Source organism: Hypomesus transpacificus, unplaced genomic scaffold, assembly GCF_021917145.1.
Source record: "Hypomesus transpacificus isolate Combined female unplaced genomic scaffold, fHypTra1 scaffold_60, whole genome shotgun sequence".
NCBI classification, from domain to species: Eukaryota; Metazoa; Chordata; class Actinopteri; order Osmeriformes; family Osmeridae; genus Hypomesus; species Hypomesus transpacificus.
This window is the reverse complement of record NW_025814033.1, coordinates 267501-286315: the sequence shown is the minus strand read 5'-3', so window position 1 is coordinate 286315 and position 18815 is coordinate 267501. Positions and strand designations below refer to the sequence as shown.

Below are 18815 nucleotides of genomic sequence, written 5' to 3'. Positions count from 1 at the left end.
TGACCCGACCGGCTTCCTGACTGGTACAATGGGCGCTGCCCACTCTGCATACTGCACCGGCTCAACGATCTTGTCATCCTGCAGCCTCTGTAGCTCCCTCTCTAATAGTGGCTTTACAGCATATGGCACCGGCCGTGGCTTGCAGAATCTTGGCTGAGCCTTCATGTCTTCGTCGATCTTCGCCTTGAAATTTTTAAGCTGTCCCAGCCCTTCCTCAAACACTTCAGCATGTCTCTTGAGTATCTCCACCAACTGCAATGGAGGTGCTGACACCACCTTGTTCACCAACTGATCTGCCAAGCTCAACTCCCGTAGCCAACTTCGCCCCAGCAGGTTAGGTCCATCCCCCTCAACTACCACTACCGGCAATGTCCTTTCTGTGTGTGCGCCCTGCACCTGCACTTGTACCCTGCCTAGGACTCCGAGCCTCCCTCCAGTATAGGTTTTCAAATCCGGCAAGCAAGGCTTCATTTCTGATATGGCTGTTTTCTTCCAAAGCTGCACATATTGTCGTTTGCTTACTATGGTCACCCCACAGCCAGTGTCTATTTCAGACATTACCTCTGTTTCATTTATTTTCACTGCACACCTGATGGGAGCCACCTTGGCCACTTCTTGCGACACACTGTAGATGGTGTGAGTGCTACTGTCCTCTGTGTCACTTTCTCCTTCTCCTTCTCTTAGAAGGTGTGTCCGCCGTTCTTTGCTAAAGCCTCTGCCTTCGCCTCTCTGGCCCCCCTTGTACACCGCTTTATATGCACCAGCCGCCGCCGTCGTAGATCGGCAGGCCTTGCTGATATGTCCCCTCTTACCACAGTTGTAGCAGAGCGCTGTAGCAAACTTTCACTCATCTGCCGTATGCTGTCCTTTACAGCGGTAACAACTGGGGAATTTACGTTGTGCACTGTCTGAAAACAACCTCTGGACAGCTGTCTGTGATTTCATCCCACAGTCACTTTGAGCCATGTCCTCTGCTAACTGGCCCTGCATCTCTTTCACATCCTTTGACGCTGATTCCATAGCCAAACACAACTTCAGGGCCTTATCGAACGTCAAGCCCCCCTCAGACAATAGTCTACGTTGCATCCTATCATTTTTTAATCCGCACACCAGTCGGTTTCTCAGCATTTGCGGCAGTGAATTTTCGTATACACAATGCTGGGCCAACTTCCGTAACGCCGCCACATAGTCCGCTATCGACTCACTGCTCTTCCGTATGCGTGAATTATTCTTAAACCTTTGCACACTTTCACTCGGTGTCGGGTCGTTATGAGCCTTCAGAATCGTCGTGAGCTGAGCATATGTTTTCTCCTTAGGTGCCTGTGGGCTAACTAAACTCCGCAACAACCCATAAGTGGCTGCACCCACCCCACTTAGTAACACCGCTCTTTTTTTTTCTGCCGCCCCAATATCGTTAGCTTCGAAGAACATCTCCAACATCTCCTCATACTCTTCCCACGATTGAGACGCAACCTCAAAAGGCGTTACCGTTCCGATCACCGCCATCCTTGTTCGCCTTTGTGGTAAATCCTCCTTATCCGACACACTATACAAGTCCGACACACCTGCAGTTGTCCTTCTCTGCAGTTCGGAAGTCTTGAATTCCCGCTTTGATCCTCGTCGCCAATTGTAATATCCTCACGACCACACGATGGTTTGATTGAACGTTTCTTTATTGTCCACTGCACACCCACATAGCATAGCCACGGCCTAAACTTCTTCTGCCCCCTTGTCCTCTAACACCGTGTCTTATACCTTTAACCCCAACGTTACCTCCCCCTAGGGGATTAATGCAGGAAGGCTTTTCTCTTAACTTACAACACTTTGAAACTAGCTATTCTAACAACGTTGTCACCAGCAGTATTTTTCAGATGGAATCGCGATTCGAACAGTACCATCTGCTAACTGAAAATATGCCCCCCTACACGTAAATAAGGTTGATATTTATCTAGGGGGAAATGGCTAATTCAAAATAAGTTTTGTTGCCAGCATCGCTAACGACATTGACTAACTCAACTTCGGTAGGCAAGCTGGCCAGTGCAAGTAACAGCTGACGCAAGTGCTAAGATTCCGATTGGCCAAGAAAAAAAGTGCTAAGATTCCGATTGGCCCAGAGAAATGCCAATTATAAGAATTATCCATTAATGTTTCGCAATTCTAGGCCCGTATGGCATGCAGAAGAAGGGCAGCCTACACCCCCCCCCCCCCCCCCCCCCCAACAAAAAAAACTCTCCGGTTCTACACGATCAGAATCAGAAGTATTTTATTCGCCAAAACAAGGAATTTACTTTGGCAGGGAGGTGCATACATTAAACATATAGGAATATTGAAACTTAAATATGTGGACCAACTATACAAAAGGAGCAAAGTCTAGCTAATACTAAGGGGGGTCTAGCTAATACTAAGGGGAATAAAAAATAAAATATAATATAAGTAGACCTAATTTACAATCTAACCTAAAAATACAGATAGTGCAAACGATACAATAGTGCAAATTGAAATGTGCAGGGTGTCATTGTGCAGGTTGTGATTTAAAGTCAGTATGAGTCCTTGGCCTTGTTAAAGAGGCCAACAGCGGATGGGAAGAAACTGTTCTTGTGACGTGAGGTTTTGGTCTTGATGGACCGCAGCCTTCTGCGATTCACGTAAATGATCAAATTGACCAAGAAAACGGCGATTGTCGCCAAAAAGCGACAAGTTTGCAGGTCTGTGACTGGCATCCACTCCTTCGACTACTCCCAACTTAGTACCGTGGACGCTATCATGTTGGCTACTGGAGGAGTGGGGCAGAACCTGTGGCTGGGGTGGCTGACGGCAAAGGAAAACCACATGGGCGACTGTGTGGCTTGTTAAGTGGGGCGCCACAGTTCCCCATCACCCCCAACAAAATGTAGACCGTACTAATTATGTCAACTGCAACGTCTTTAACTGCAACGGCGACTGGCTAATCTGACTAGGGATGCGGTAGAAGGACTGGCAGAAGAACTCTCTGCCACCTCACTTATGGCCGTTCAAAACCGTTTGACACTAGACATGCGTGTGTGGTACACCTACCACACACGTTGCTTAAGGAAAGACGGCAGGATTCTAAGAGATTGTTACCACCCATCCTTCAGTCTCTGTACCCCGTTGCCTTCTGGCAGGCGTTACAGCAGCATCCGGTCGCGCACACGCAGACTGGACAACAGTTTCTACCCAAGGGCCATCAAGATTCTGAATGGACACTGATATGGACATTGATTTACTGCACAGTAGTCACTTATACACTGTCACTTTCAGCTAATGGTTGCACTATCAGTAACATTGCACTACTGTACCTCGCAACCAGGCTCCTGTATGGTCATTGACATAGTCACTGATCTGCAATTTTGCACTATTGTACTGTACTCCACTTAGGTTAGAATAGGTTATAGGGTTGAAATAGGTTTTATGTGCATTTAGGGTTAGTATAGTGTATTATTTATTGTTATCTGTAATTTAGGAAGTTTTAGTATTAGGGTTAGTATAGTAAATTTATTTATTGCTATCTGTATATTCAAGAAGTTTCATTTATTTAAGCTCAGCATGGATGTAAATTATGTTCTGTGTACTTACAGTGCCCTCCAAAAGTATTGGAACAGTGAGGCCAATTCCTTTATTTTTGCTGTAGACTGAAAACATTTGGGCTTGACATCAAACGATGAATGTGAAACCAGAGATCAACGTTTCAGCTTTTATTTCCAGGTATTTACATCAGGATCTGATGCACAAATTAGAAAATATCACCTTTTTGTTCGAACCCACCCATTTGTCACGTGAGCAAAAGTATTGGAACATGTGACTGACAGGTGTGTTTTGTTGCCCAGGTGTGTCCTATTACATACATTATTCAATCAATAAATACCACTGAATGTCTACACTCAGGTTCAGATTGGGTAAGATAGGTTTTGTCTAGGCAGACTGTATTCAGAGGTGAAAACAACATGAAAACCAGAGCGCTGTCTTTGGGTGAAAAACAAGCAATTGTGAGTCTTAGAGAAGATGGAAAATCAATCAGAGCCATTGCAGAAACATTGGCCATAGCCAGTACAACCATTTGGAATGTCCTGAAGAAGAAGAAAACTACTGGTGTACTAAGTAACAGACGTCGAACAGGTAGACCAAGGAAAACATCAGCAGTTGATGATAGAAACATTGTGAGAGCTGTAAAGAAAGACCCTAAAACAACTGTTAGTGAGATCAGCAACAACCTCCAGATGGCAGGAGTGAAGGTATTACTATCTACTGTTCGCAGAAGACTTCATGAACAAAAGTACAAGGGCTACACCAGAAGATGCAAACCACTCATTAGCAAGAAGAATAGGAAGGCCAGGCTGGAATTTGCCAAAAGTACAGAGATGAACCTCAAAAATTCTGGGACAAAGTTTTATGGACTGATGAGACAAAGATTAACTTTTACCAAAGTGATGGAAAGGCTAAAGTTTGGAGAAAGAAAGGAACTGCTCATGATCCCAAACACACAAGCTCATCTGTGAAACACGGTGGAGGTAATGTCATGGCTTGGGCTTGCATGGCTTCTTCTGGGACGGGCTCATTAATCTTCATTGAGGATGTAACACATGATGGCAGCAGCAAAATGAACTCGGAAGTCTACAGAAACATTTTGTCTGCCAATTTAAGGAAAGATGCAACCAAACTGATTGGCAGAGCCTTCATCATGCAGCAAGATAACGACCCAAAACACACTGCCAAAACAACAAAGGAGTTCATCAGGGGCAAGAAATGGAAGGTATTAGACTGGCCAAGTCAATCTCCAGACTTAAACCCTATAGAGCATGCATTTTACCTGCTTAAGAGGAGACTGAAGGGAGGAACCCCACAAAACAAACAACAACTGAAAGAGGCTGCAGTGAAAGCCTGGGAAAGCATCAAAAAGGAAGAATGCAAAAGTTTGGTGACGTCAATGGGTCACAGACTTGCTGCAGTTATTGAAAGCAAAGGATTTGCAACTAAATATTAAGTCTTATTCACTTAAATATGTTTTAAGTATATCTGTTCCAATACTTTTGATCACATGACAAATGGGTGGATTCAAACCAAATGTGATATTTTCTTAGTTGTGCATCAGATCCTGATGTAAATACCTGGAAATAAAAGCTGAAACGTTGATCTCTGGTCTCACGTTCATTATTTGATGTCAAGCCCAAATGTTTTCAGTCTACAGCAAAAATAAAGGAATTCGCCTCACTGTTCCAATACTTTTGGAGGGCACTGTATATGTTATGCCAGGTGCTTACGTTGTCTTGTCTTAAGAATTTCAGGGACCAGTCTGACCTTGTGTTGTTCTGTGTACCTGACAAATAAAAGACTTGGACTTTTAGCTGATAAAAGGGGGGGTCTGCGCGATGTTCGGGGAAGCTTGTTGTACATTTATCCCTAATAATACTGCCCCGGATGGATTGGTGACTAAGGCCTTAGAAGGATTGCATACATTATCTAAAGAAATGCACGACTATTCAGGGATGAGAATCCCCTCAACGTTTGGCATCTGGAAAACCATAATTGTCTCTGTTTCTTCCTCTCCATATTTGGTATGTTGTGCATTTTTGCTCTGTGTGGGTGTTGTTGTATCCCGTGTAACAGGTCCCTGTGCAACCGTATCATTTGTCTCGGCTGTGGTGAACCCGAAGACGGGGTTCCAAATGCTTTTGCTGGGGCTGACTGACCAGGACGAGGAGGCGGTGGTTGGTCAAGGCTATGTTGATTGATCTCTGGTGTTTTCAGAGCTCAAAAGAGGGATTAAAGATTGTATAATACAGTACAGTACAATTCATGAACTGTCATCACCAGCTGCATCATGAGCACGGCACTATCTATAATTACAATTATTAATTTTTGTGGCATAATCACCGAATGCATCACGGGCACTGTGCACTAGTGAATATAGCAACAGGAAAAATGCTTGTATGACTTTATAAAGGATGCATGTCTTAAAGAATATACTGTGCTTATTAAAGTTATGTATTGTGCTTATTAAATTGATGTCTTATGAACTTAGAAGTGTGCTCTGGCTTAAACATTGTGTCTCACACAGGGTGTGGGAAACAGGCTGTACTTTGCGTCTTAATCTCCCAATTTTAGAAGCAGCCTTGAAACCGGGCTGAGACGGCACCCGAGCAGGTGGAATGCGGGGGCAATAATAACTACCTGGGGGGTATTCCAGGTAGCGGGTTTAACAAACTGAGATTAACCCTGAACTCTTGAGTTAGTCTAACATGGGAAATTCAGAAAATTCGGTTCCAGAAAAGCTGATATGAATTTGTTAACTCAACTCGGAGAACGGCAACTCTGAGTTTAGCGCATGCATGAATACTACCAAAAGCCAACATCTATGGAGCTCCGATACTAGGATTCACCATGGCAACCGACGACAAAAAACGTTGTCATACTTCACCACACTTTAGATATACGTTTTATTTCGTGTTCATGGTCAATCTGAGCACATATTCCGGAAAAAAAGCAACACGGCTGTAGCAGCGTAGCGTTTAGCTACAATTGGCCTGGGAAACAATTGCTGCCGACTGCCGAGTCAATGCATTTACTATTTGAATGCAATAGCTAGTCCATACATTGAACATTTAACCCCACTGTCCGTTAATTTTACAGGAGAAAAAGTGGTGGACTTAATAAAATAGCATGTTCAATGTTGTATTAGGCTACATATAAAAACATACTACGAATGTAATGGATAGCAGGTTTAGCTCTGATCCTTGAGGCACACAACCAACACGGTGAAATAATTTACAAAAATATCCCTTTATTAATACACAGTTCTAAAAAACAGAAGACTTAAGTCATGAGCAAATCGCCGCCCCGCACCTGGTGCCAAAAGCTAATGTTAGCAAATCCACAGCAATTCACATCAAATTCACAGCAAAACCCACAGCAATTTCACTGCAAAACCCACAACACTGCAAACATTATAGTACACCATAAATGTATGCCGCAAAACGGCGATAGGCTCCTAACCCCCTGTCCCCCATGGAAATAGCATAAAATACAGATTAAAATAAATAAGAATTAGCCATTAAAAAGTGGTGTTCTTTCACAGCGGTGGCGTGGGTACGCTTCCACAGAACTTTGCTGCAGAAAATAGAGGGCGTTGTATGTCTTTTGGCAGTGCTCACGATACCAGTGTTCTCTAGCGTTTCCTTGACGTTGTTTCGTTGAGTGCGTTGTATTTGTCCTTCTGCTTGATCGCAACGGTTGCTGTTGTCTCACTCCGTGGAGGTTCGTCCTTCACGGGCGCCTGCCACCAACCAGGGATCTCACTCGTCGTTCGTCGTAGAAAACTAGTTTTTCATTGTCCGGCGCGGGCCCCGGAATCTTTTCGTCGTCCGAAGCAGCTCTCGGAAGGCTCTCCCGTTGGGAGGACACAGTGGATTTTATGCGCTGCACAACCAATCCCGAGGGTTCCCAATTAGCCAGCAATTAGGGACACCTGTAGAGGGATGTCACAAACACACACAATACGCACAAACAGACAGACTGCCCCACCCCCAAACACATTTTCATGGTGGACATTTGCCCCCGTTACACGAACAGGTAATGCATATTTTGCTTATAGGCTACGCTTGTGATTGTAGCCTCGACGTCACCATGGTTTTAATCATATTCGACATGATAACAAAGTTTAAATATCAATTGGTGCCTATTTCAACTTGTAGTAGCAGTTTCCCTCAACAGAATGCTTTTTATCAAAGGATGATGATGATGATTAAGATGACGAAGAGACCTAATGACTGCTGCCGCAGAAATGGATGCAGAGAAGGATTATGTATGGTAGCTACTGGTAGTTCTCTCATGTACTTTTATTTACCGGCTTTTTTTGTAATTTTCAGTTACACTGACATTAGTAGAATAATGAATATAAAAACGATTTGCACATTCCGACAACAGGGCATACTGTATACAGTGAGATCTTCATTTAATGGCAGGTGCATTTTGCATGTGGAACAGTGAAATGTAGCTAATGTAATCTCATGTTACAAGTAAATAAGTTGTACAAACTGCACCTCGTGAAGAAAGTGCCAAAAACTGACCAAGAGATGGTGTAGGCCTACTTAGGGTAGAAGAATAAAGGCTAAATTCGAAAAAGATTTACTGGAACACCAGTTACGAGAGGATGCATGGTCACAGGTGATGTTAGTTGTAGGAACAATAACCTAAATGAATATTAATAGTTTGAATTTTCTAAATTTCTATTTTGACCAAGCAATGGTGTACTTAGGGGAGAAGAATAAAGGCTGATCTTATCAACCTGCCCCCACCTCTCATATGGTAAAATATGGAGTTACTGGATGGAGTCTCAACTTGATGGCTCTCACACATCATTGTGTAACTTACTGTAGCATTGCTAGTCATGTTGATAAGTAAGGGTCAAGATTCTGGGGTGATTGTAGTTGTTCTTAAGGAATTGTGAAGCATTGTTCTGTGGATTATTGATCGCCTGAGACGTTCTCCTCAGCTCTAGCTTGTCCTACTCCTTCTTCCTCACTCTTGCTTTCTATCTCTGGTTTACGATAATCATGGTAGAGTAGGAACCAACAAGAGGTGGAACCAACAAGAGCTTTTTATCTGAGACCCCAAACCTGCCCTTGACAATGGCTGCTTGTTTTCCACCTTCTTCTTAGGACACAGGGGTTGGAACCACCAATTATCGTCCTGTGAAGAACTGCTGGCAGATCCGGGCGTGGTTGAAGTCAGCCCCTGCTGGACAGATTGTTCCACACGTCCCGCTTATTTGTGCAAGTGTAACGCTGTAGAACATGCGTTATTCATTTATTGCTAAAGGGATGTGTCAAACCACGCCCCCCGTTAGCGTTACAATCAAAAACGTCCTTCAAATCAAGTCCTGTGAGATGACGGTGAACCACACTTCGCAAAAAGAGAATTTCTCCCCATCAGGGAATTGAACCCTGGTCCCCCGCGTGACAGGCGGGGATACTGACCACTATACTAACGAGGACTAATGTCCATCACCGTGGTAGCTCACAAGCTAACACGCGCCGACCAGGACGAATCAAGTCAAAACAAGGCCAACGACGGTCCACGTAAGAGTAATGCATTGGCCGGGAATTGAACCCGGGCCTCCCGCGTGGCAGGCGAGAATTCTACCACTGAACCACCAATGCCTGCGCTTGGTGCCGGGCGGGACGTCACGCCACCGAACGCGGTCTCGCCGTCACGCTAGGACGTGCGGCGAGAGGGTGGGACGTGTCGACTTGCACTAAAAGCCAGAGAGATATTGTGTCTCTGTTGAGTGTTTCCATAAGCCTCAAGGCGGGGGTTCCATGGTGTAACGGTCAGCACTCTGGACTCTGAATCCAGCACTCCGAGTTCACATTTCGGTGGAACCACCAATCATCGTCCTGTGAAGAACTGCTGGCAGATCCGGGCGTGGTTGAAGTCAGCCCCTGCTGGACAGATTGTTCCACGCGTCCCGCTTATTTGTGCAAGTGTAACGCTGTAGAACATGCGTTATTCAGTTATTGCTAAAGGGATGTGTCAAACCACGCCCCCCGATAGCGTTACCATAAAAACGTTCTTCAAATCAAGTCCTGTGAGATGACGGTGAACCACACTTCGCAAAAAGAGAATTTCTCCCCGTGAGGAAATTGAACCATGGTCACCCGCGTGACAGGCGGGGATACTGACCACTATACTAACGAGGACTCTGATGTCCATTGCCGTGGTAGGTCACAAGCTTACACGCGCCGACCAGGACGAATCAAGTCAAAACAAGGCCAACGACGGTTCACGTAAGAGTAATGCATTAGCCGGGAATCGAACCCAGGCCTCCCGCGCGGCAGGCGAGAATTCTTTAGCTAAAATTCTCTAAAACGTTTCCCATTCATTCTCAATGGTAGTGCTAAACCACTACGGATGTAATATTCTAACGGCCTCTGGTAGTTTTTTTTGTCGCTGTTCCGATTTTACCATAGACTCCCATAGAAAAAGAGAGAGGCAACTTTCTGTCAGTCAGTTTACCTCACTTCATCGAACGAAAGAAGACAGCAATATTTTTATCAACGATTGAATGTGAAGTTTCATCATCATCGAGCGGAAAAAACAGGTAAATCTTATTGTTTTACTGCCAGCTACTCTACCTGGAGATGTCACAAAGTGTATGTATTAGGATATAGAAAACGCTTGTACAATTTATAAAGTTTGCTAAGTACCTCACGTACTGTACCAGTACAGTAGTCTGAACTACAGTACAATAGAGCTAGTCGGCTCATATTTCATATTTTACACTGTCTGTATCTGGTTTACTCGCTCACGTTATTGGAACAGTAGTCGGCTAAACTCAAACTGTATTTAGATCGGTTGCGTCCCATTAACTAGTCGGCTAAAACGGACGATACTGTAGGTTGCTTGATCATGTCATGTTACAATACAGAGGCCAATGAATACATACATAAATTACAATGACAGTTGTTCTAATAACTAGACTAACTAGCTCACGTTTCATGAGTAGGCTACAGTGGGCAATGTTGAAGAATTTTTAACAGCATAAATAATAAAAGATTTAGTATTACAGTATATTGTTTAATTGAAACAATCTAAATAAAATAATTTTTATCACTCTATGCACATTGTCTTTTGTAGAGATCAATATGAAGAAGTTTTTCCCTGGAAAAATGCAAGTCTCCTTCAGAAAAGGCCCGTCTGGGTATTTGAGACAGGACCCCTCTGAAGAAGCTCAGAGGATCAAAGAGAACCCCTCCCCCCAGGACAAGTCTGCACCTCAAAGGGAAGACTTGGTGAAAACCAACGCCCACACAGAGGTGTTTCTGAGAGGGGGGGATGTGTCTGACCGGCTGGAGGTGTTAGGTGAATACATCCTCCAGTTTGGAAAATACAAAGGAAAGTCCTTCAGGTGGCTGCTGGAGAATGATGTAGGCTACACCTTGTACCTCATCAACAAGGTAGAGCAGGAGCAGACAGCCGGGCAGTTCAACCCAGCGGGCCACAGTAAAGACAGCCTACTGTCCTTCCTGGAGTACACCAAAGGCTTTCAGGAAATTGAGGACCTCCGGAGGTACTCTGTCAAAAGACCCGCTGCACCCGTTGCCTCTGACCATGACAACCTAGTTGGCTTTGGTTCCAGGGCTAAAAGCACCTGGGGGGAGATTTGGAACGGTAGAGCCGATGGGTACGCAGCGTTCATAATGGGAAAGAAGTGCGTGCAGCGCAGCAAAATGCACAATCTGCAGCAGTACCTTATGAAGCAAAGGACCCTGACAGCATCCACACTTCAACCCCTTAATGTTGCCGACTCCAATACCACCTCAACCCCTGCCTCTCATCCTCCAGGTCTGTTCATGTAACATACATCACTTACATAACGGTTTACATATTTGTTCCATACAAATTGTAATGTGACCTTTGTTTTATTTCCTAGTCATAGAGGATGATGAGGATTTGGAGAGGGCAATGCTGAGTCTGTCCTTTTCCAAGTTTGGGACCCAGCTGAGTGAGTTAACTAAAGGAACATGTCCATACTTATTTCAGTCACTTTCATATCAATTCAAATGTATTATTTAAACATAATGCAATGTACTCGTTGTCTGTCCAGGTTCACCAGCAGTACAAGCAGTTGGGACATCGGCTTCATCCACTGCTAGAGGTTAACCATCCATCAGTTTTGGAGGATAATTTGGTCACCCGCAGAATTATCTACCATAACTGAGTTTTAATATGCTTGTTTATTATTTTGGTCGTGTTCTGGCCTGTTCTGATGCTTGTGTTCTTTTGTTCTACTTACTACTGTCCCTAAGGATGTAACATGTCAGCGATGAGGGTAAGTGTTCATATTGGTTCTATTTGTGCATGCTTTCTATAAAGCTGTGTCAAGGGTTTGGCATGCCAATTGGACAAGGATGAAAAAGTCTGTAGGACACTTTCATTTAAAATTAAAAACGTAATTTAACTATGACTTCTTTACTTACCTACATGAAAACTGCAGTTTCTCTCTCCTTTGAAATCTAGATGCCAAACCCTTGACTATTTATTATTTTATTTTGGTATTGTCACTGAGCTTTACCTGTTATCATTGAAATATCAAATTGATATAGTTAGATTTTATAGAAGAATATCAAATCTATCTATATACCATTTGATTAAAAAAAATCTTCATTTGTATTAATTTATTAAACTAATCAGAATGCATTTATTAATCAGAATGCAGGGATAGCTTTGTTATTATGTTGATAACAAGTAAGGCAGAAGTGACTCTTACCAATTACACATACAAATAAGATTGGCACGCCAAACTGTGTCGAGGGGTCAGATGATAACACTTCGTTTTCCTTAACAGTGAGGAGCAAACCAACAGCTACACTCTCTAGACCAACTGACTGCCCCACAACTGCTTCTCCTTTGCAAGGTTGATATCTGTACATGTATGTCTCATATTTATTTGCTATGAAAGTGTCTCCCATTCATGTTTAAGTTTGTGTTATTTTATCTCCACAAGCTTCCTCCGCTCCAGTGAAGGTCTGCCTACCGGTACCTCCTCAGCTGCTTGCCTTGGGTCAATCTTTGATCCCACTACCAACTTTGTCAGAACACAGTATGTCCTTTCATTTTCAATGGACACAAACTCTTATTTTGTTGTCTATAAACAAGTTAGTTTTCTGAAAAGTAAAACATTGTCATTTCATGCCACTTATTGAGAGAAAAGAGAAACAGAATGTTTTCACGGCCGATTAAATGTTAATATCTCAATCTGGTTTTTGCTTTTTCACAGCTCTGTCACACCCTGCTCCTCCAGTAGACCCTGCATCCAGTGAACAGCCTGCACCCTCTCCTGCAGTATCCAATAGTGTCCCTAGCTATGACTCGGATGTCTGTCGCTGGACCTGCTCCAATCAGCAGCGGATCTGGATTAAGACGGAGATGGAAGCTTTGGGGCTGTGGCCAGGTTCACGCCCAGTACGCCATCTGATGAAGATGGTCTCTTTGTGGCGCTACCCACCTCAGCCAGAGCTTATTGAGACCTCTTCTGACCTGCCCTCCCCCAAATATTTCCAGCTCCATCCGTTTTTCATCTGGAAACCAGAGAATGACATCATGGAGCGCCTAAGAAACAATTACGTGCTCCCATGTCTCCATGGTTGTCCGCAGCCGATGATAGCATCGGCGGGGGTGGGGAGGCCTCGTGTCATTGTTGGCATGAGTGGCCAATATTACATTTTTGCATCCCGTCTGTGCTGCAAGACCTGCAGGAAGTACTGGTTTGCTGACAACCCTCAGTGGTTGGACAAACTTCCGCAGCGCTTCACTAACATCCTGCCAGCCTTTCTAACCTACAAAAAGGCCATCTGCAAAACGGTGTTGCATGAGCTGAGGCGCACGGGTAAATCACCCAATGACATGGCCAAACAGGTGACGGAGATGCTGCACCTAAAATATGAGCAAGCTCATCTCTCCTACCTGCACTGTGTGCAGAATGTCCAGGACACAGAGGTGGGCTTGGGTGGCCAGAAAACGATCAGTGCCTTCATCAGGGGGCACAACCAGGTGCCTCCTTTTGGAGGTTATGAAGACGCTGATGGTTGGAGTGGAGTGTCAGTGTCTGCACAATACCTGACAGACTGCTTGCTCCAGGAGTTTCGACGCCAGGAGCCAGCAATCAACAAGCTCCTACAGGGGACCTTTGGGCAGGTGTTGAGATCTGACCACACGCGCAAGATTGCCAGAAAGGTTACACTCTCCTCAGGGGCCATGTCATCCTACGCCATCATGAACGAGAACTGGATGATCCTCTCCTGGGTGATGGTGCAGTCAGAGGCTGAGCGCTCCTTGGAGCCAATGTATGAAGGTCTGGCCAACCGCTACACTGCTGCTGGACTGGACATGGCCAAGTACCACTGGGTGGACAGGTATGGCTATTATATAGCACACAATTCATAAGACATGTAAATCATATAATGTGAATGTAACTACATTTCTGTTGTAAATGTAGCCCATATATTTGCATATTTCTCATTTAGTTTTCTTCCATTTTGGTAATTGTGTAGGGACTGCTGTGCAGCATTCAGGATTCCAGACTCCCACCCTGGTGAACATCTAGTGTGGGATGCTTGGAAGACCACAGAGGCTGTGTTGGCAGAGGTCACTGCAGGGGAGCTGTCCAACACCTGTGCCTCAAGGTCAAAATTCAACCCGGACATAGAAATGAAGCTGGACCTGTTTCACTGCATGAGGCGTTTTTGCAGGGAGTGTGTGTCTGAGCATCATTCCCTGTACAGTTCCTTCTGCCAGTTCCTCTCCGCTGCCTTCCTTGTGGTCGACCAGGAAGATCTGCAGAGGCTGAAAGTTGCATACACTTTCTGTGGCATTGTGCCTCCAAACCCCACCAAGCAGCACATCCGGGATCACTGCAGGACCAAGATCCCTCAGCCTCAGGAGCTGGTGACCAGGATAGAGGAGGTTCTTCAGCACTTCCAAATGTCCAAGGACCCAGACAATGTCCCGCTCTTCAAGCCAACAATGTTGAAGACCTGGAGGATCCAGCGGGTCCACATACTGAGGGGCTGCCTCAGTGACCCAGAGCTGAAAGACGGGATCATGTACAGGTATGGGGGAACCTTACAGCTGAATCATGTCCAGGGGGAGGGAGCCAGAGTGCCCATCTGGATCCCAGTCCGAGGCACTTCCCAGCAGGAAGGCTACCACTTTCACCAGGCCCAATGGGTGACTGGCAACCGTGTCTCCCCTGAGCTGTTCCAGGCCCAGGGTATGACTGGAGTGGCACGCTGGAACTTTGAGAGGCTGGTGGACCTGAAACAGCCTGATGTCCTCCTTCCAGCGATGTTTGACCCTGTGCTCATGATGGAGCTGAATGCAGCCTCTGTAAGGGTGACAGGCCAGCCCAAGTACAAAGCCTTGTACGCCTCAAACAGGGACACTGGAGAAATGTTTGGGTTGAAATACCTGGAACCTGGCTGTCGTCCGGTACCTATCGACTGGGACAAATACAGAACCCCTGGCCCCGCTCAGCCCTGTCCCCCTACGACTGCAAACACCCAGTCCTCACTACAGTCCTCCAGCGAGCCCTCCATAGCGCTCTTTCATTGTCCTGCGCCTCTCCCCCCTGCTGCACTGAATCCTAAGCGTGAGAGTTCAGAGGAACCCCAGGACAATACAGGTAATTTTAGATTGTTCAGTTCTTTAGTATTAGACTTTAATTTAAACATTAAAGTTTTTTTTTCAAGATACGTATATGTTTATTGTATGCACCTTCCTGCTACAGTAAATGCCTTGTTTTGTGAACTTACATAGCAAATAAAACAAATTCTGATTCTGAAAGGAACATTTTGAATTGTACACATATTTACACGTACAGACATCCATGTGTGGTTTTCAAAAACAAACTATACACTGTATTTACTAACAATAAACTGTATCCAATTTATTTCTCAGCTGTGCCATACACACCGACCCTTCCAATGGCTGCCTCTCCTCGGAGTGCCCGCACCGGGCCTGTTAAAACTGGAGGCCGGGTCTTTGTGCTCGACCACACCAGGTGGACTAGCCCTATGAAAGTGGCCATTGATGGTCTGCTCACCACGTACCATGGACAGAAGGACATGCTGAGGCTTGTGGACCATGAGTATGCAGCCATGGTCCACAGTTCCATCACTGACCCAAACTCCCTCCTACACCCGACAACACGGCTGCACATCTGCAGATATATAAAATATCTGGCCAAGCTGCAGAACACCAGCTCCTCACTTAATGTCAGTCCAGAAAAGCTGCTGGAAACCCAACAGCTGTGGCAGCGCTTGACTGAGAACAGTGACACTGTCACTGTGCCTGTAACCACCCTCTCACCTGCCACTGTGAATCCTCCAGCCAAGGCATCGCCACTGACAGAGGAAACGATTGAGAGAATGGTGAGTGACATTCTGCAAAGACAGCAGCAGCAACAGCAACAGCAACAAGCCAGAGGACAAAAGAAGAAAACAAAAACCTGTCTTTCCTGTGGCCAGCCCAAGTCCCGGTTTGAAAACGATGGCTCATCCATTCATTTTTTTTACCAAAATGGGCCATCCAGGTACTTTTACTGCTCAACCAAAGTCCACCAAAAATATGGGGCAGAGGGACTTACAAACCCCAGGATGGAATTGGTGGACTTCATGGACACCCCATTTTTTGAGCGGGAGCTTGCTGCAACGCAGCAAAAAGTGCAGGGCCAGAAGGCCAAAAGGAAGGCAGCAGATGTGCCACCACAGGGGCGGCTGTGCAGGTTCTGCCACCGTGTCTTAAAACAAGGCCCTGATAGCCCTCATGTCCACACAGGATTCCCAGGAGTGGCAGGGAAGTATGTCTACTGTCCTGCTAAGGTGTTCTCCCTATATCAGGACCAAGGCATGGAGAAGGAGCTGATCTGGGGGGACTTCAAGGGTTCAGCCTTTTATGAGGCAGAGAGGTTGAGATGGCTGGCTGAGAAGGGGAAATGAATAGGAGAGTGTAAATAATGGTGTGTAATTAGTAATGTGCACATAATCTTGTGTAAATAATAGCGGTGTGAATAGGGATGTAAAATAATAGAAACTGTGAAAGGGTGTGTCATAGTAGAGTGTAAATAATGATGTGTAATTAGTCATGTGCACATAATTGTGTGTAAATAATAGTGATGTAAAATAATAGAAACTGTGAAAGGGTGTGTCATAGTAGAGTGTAAATAATGATGTGTAATTAGTCATGTGCACATAATTGTGTGTAAATAATAGTGATGTAAAATAATAGAAACTGTGAAAGGGTGTGTCATAGTAGAGTGTAAATAATGATGTGTAATTAGTCATGTGCACATAATTGTAAATAGTTTTTTGCCTTTGAACTTGAGTCTTAATACACTATAAAACAAAGTTCAGATTTCAGCATGAGTTGTCTTGGATTTATTGCTATCATCTATACAGAACACAGAAAACATTAAAAAAAAAACTATGGATGACAAAAGTTTCATATTTGGACTGACTTGATATTTAAGCTATATAAATTACTTCATTTTACAAAAACTTAGTACAAAAAACATACCAGGGCTTAAAAATAAATCAGCTTTTGGGGAATTGAACCCCGGTCTCCGGCATGACAAAAACAGACACGTAAAATCCCGTTTTTTCTGTTACACCTATCCGTAACTGGCCCCCGCGTGACAGGCGAGAATTCTACCACTGAACCACCAATGCCTGCTCTTTGTGCCGGGCGGGACGTCACGCCACCGAACGCGGTCTCGCCGTCACGCTAGGACGGGCGGCGAGAGGGTGGGACGTGTTGACTTGCACTAAAAGCCAGAGAGATCCACAGTGTCTTTGTTGAGTGTTTCCATAAGCCTCAAGGCGGGGGTTCCATGGTGTAACGGTCAGCACTCTGGACTCTGAATCCAGCAATCCGAGTCCAAATCTCTGTGGAACCTACCAGAGCTTTTTATCTGAGACCCCAAACCTGCCCTTGACAGTGGCTGCTTGGTTTCAACCTTCTTCTCAGGACACAGGGGTTGGAACCACCAATCATCGTCCTGTGAAGAACTGCTTGCAGATCCGGGCGTGGTTGAAGTCAGCCCCTGCTGGACAGATTGTTCCACGCGTCCCGCTTATTTGTGCAAGTGTAACGTTGTAGAACATGCATTATTCAGTTATTGTTAAAGGGATGTGTCAAACCACTTCCCCTGATAGCGTTACCATAAAAACGTCCTTCAAATCAGGTCCTGTGAGATGACGGTGAACCACACTTCGCAAAAAGAGAATTTCTCCCCGTCAGGGAATTGAACCCTGGTCTCCCACATGACAGGCGGGGATACTGACCACTATACTAACGAGGACTCTGCTGTCCATTGCAGTGGTAAGTCACAAGCTTACACGCGCCGACCAGGACGAATCAAGTCAAAACAAGGCCAACAACGGTCCACGTAAGAGTTATGCATTTGCCGGGAATCGAACCCGGGCCTCCCGCGTGGCAGGCGAGAATTCTACCACTGAACCACCAATGCCTGCGCTTTGTGTCGCGCGGAACGTCACGCCAACGAACGCGGTCTCGCCGACACGCTAGGACGGGCGGCGAGAGGGTGGGACATGTCGACTTGCACTAAAAGCCAGAGAGATGCACAGTGTCTTTTGTGAGTGTTTCCATAAGCCTCAGGGCGGGGGTTCCATGGTGTAACGGTCAGCACTCTGGACTCTGAATCCAGCAATCCGAGTTCAAATCTCGGTGGAACCTACAAGAGCCTTTTATCTGAGACCACTGAACCACCAATGCCTGCGCTTTGTGTCGGGCGGGACGTCACGCCAACGAACGCGGTCTCGTCACGATAGGACGGGCGGCGAGAGGGTGGGACGTGTCGACTTGCACTAAAAGCCAGAGAGATCCACAGTGTCTTTGTTGAGTGTTTCCATAAGCCTCAAGGCGGGGGTTCCATGGTGTAACGGTCAGCACTCTGGACTCTGAATCCAGCAATCCGAGTTCAAATCTCAGTGGAACCTACAAGAGCCTGAGACCACTGAACCACCAATGCCTGCGCTTTGTGTCGGGCGGGACGTCACGCCACCGAACGCGGTCTCGCCGTCACGCTAGGACGGGCGGCGAGAGGGTGGGACGTGTCGACTTGCACTAAAAGCCAGAGAGATGCACAGTGTCTTTCGTGAGTCTTTCCATAAGCCTCAGGGCGGGGGTTCCATGGTGTAACGGTCAGCACTCTGGACTCTGAATCCAGCAATCCGAGTCCAAATCTCTGTGGAACCTACCAGAGCTTTTTATCTGAGACCCCA

At 45.6% G+C, this 18815-nt stretch overlaps 6 non-coding genes across 6 annotated transcripts; 2 read left to right on the top strand and 4 right to left on the bottom strand.

Moving 5' to 3' along the window:
- Nucleotides 1-8935: 8935 nt before the first annotated feature.
- Nucleotides 8936-9007, bottom strand: trnad-guc. Its single transcript has one exon. It is a non-coding gene; the product is annotated as a tRNA-Asp (tRNA).
- Nucleotides 9008-9102: 95 nt separating this feature from the next.
- Nucleotides 9103-9173, bottom strand: trnag-gcc. The gene has a single exon. It is a non-coding gene; the product is annotated as a tRNA-Gly (tRNA).
- Nucleotides 9174-17800: 8627 nt separating this feature from the next.
- trnad-guc lies at nucleotides 17801-17872 on the bottom strand. The gene has a single exon. It is a non-coding gene; the product is annotated as a tRNA-Asp (tRNA).
- Nucleotides 17873-17969: 97 nt separating this feature from the next.
- On the bottom strand, nucleotides 17970-18040 carry trnag-gcc. The gene has a single exon. It is a non-coding gene; the product is annotated as a tRNA-Gly (tRNA).
- A 155-nt stretch (nucleotides 18041-18195) lies between these two features.
- On the top strand, nucleotides 18196-18267 carry trnaq-cug. The gene has a single exon. It is a non-coding gene; the product is annotated as a tRNA-Gln (tRNA).
- Nucleotides 18268-18458: 191 nt separating this feature from the next.
- trnaq-cug lies at nucleotides 18459-18530 on the top strand. The gene has a single exon. It is a non-coding gene; the product is annotated as a tRNA-Gln (tRNA).
- The last annotated feature ends 285 nt before the right edge of the window (nucleotides 18531-18815 follow it).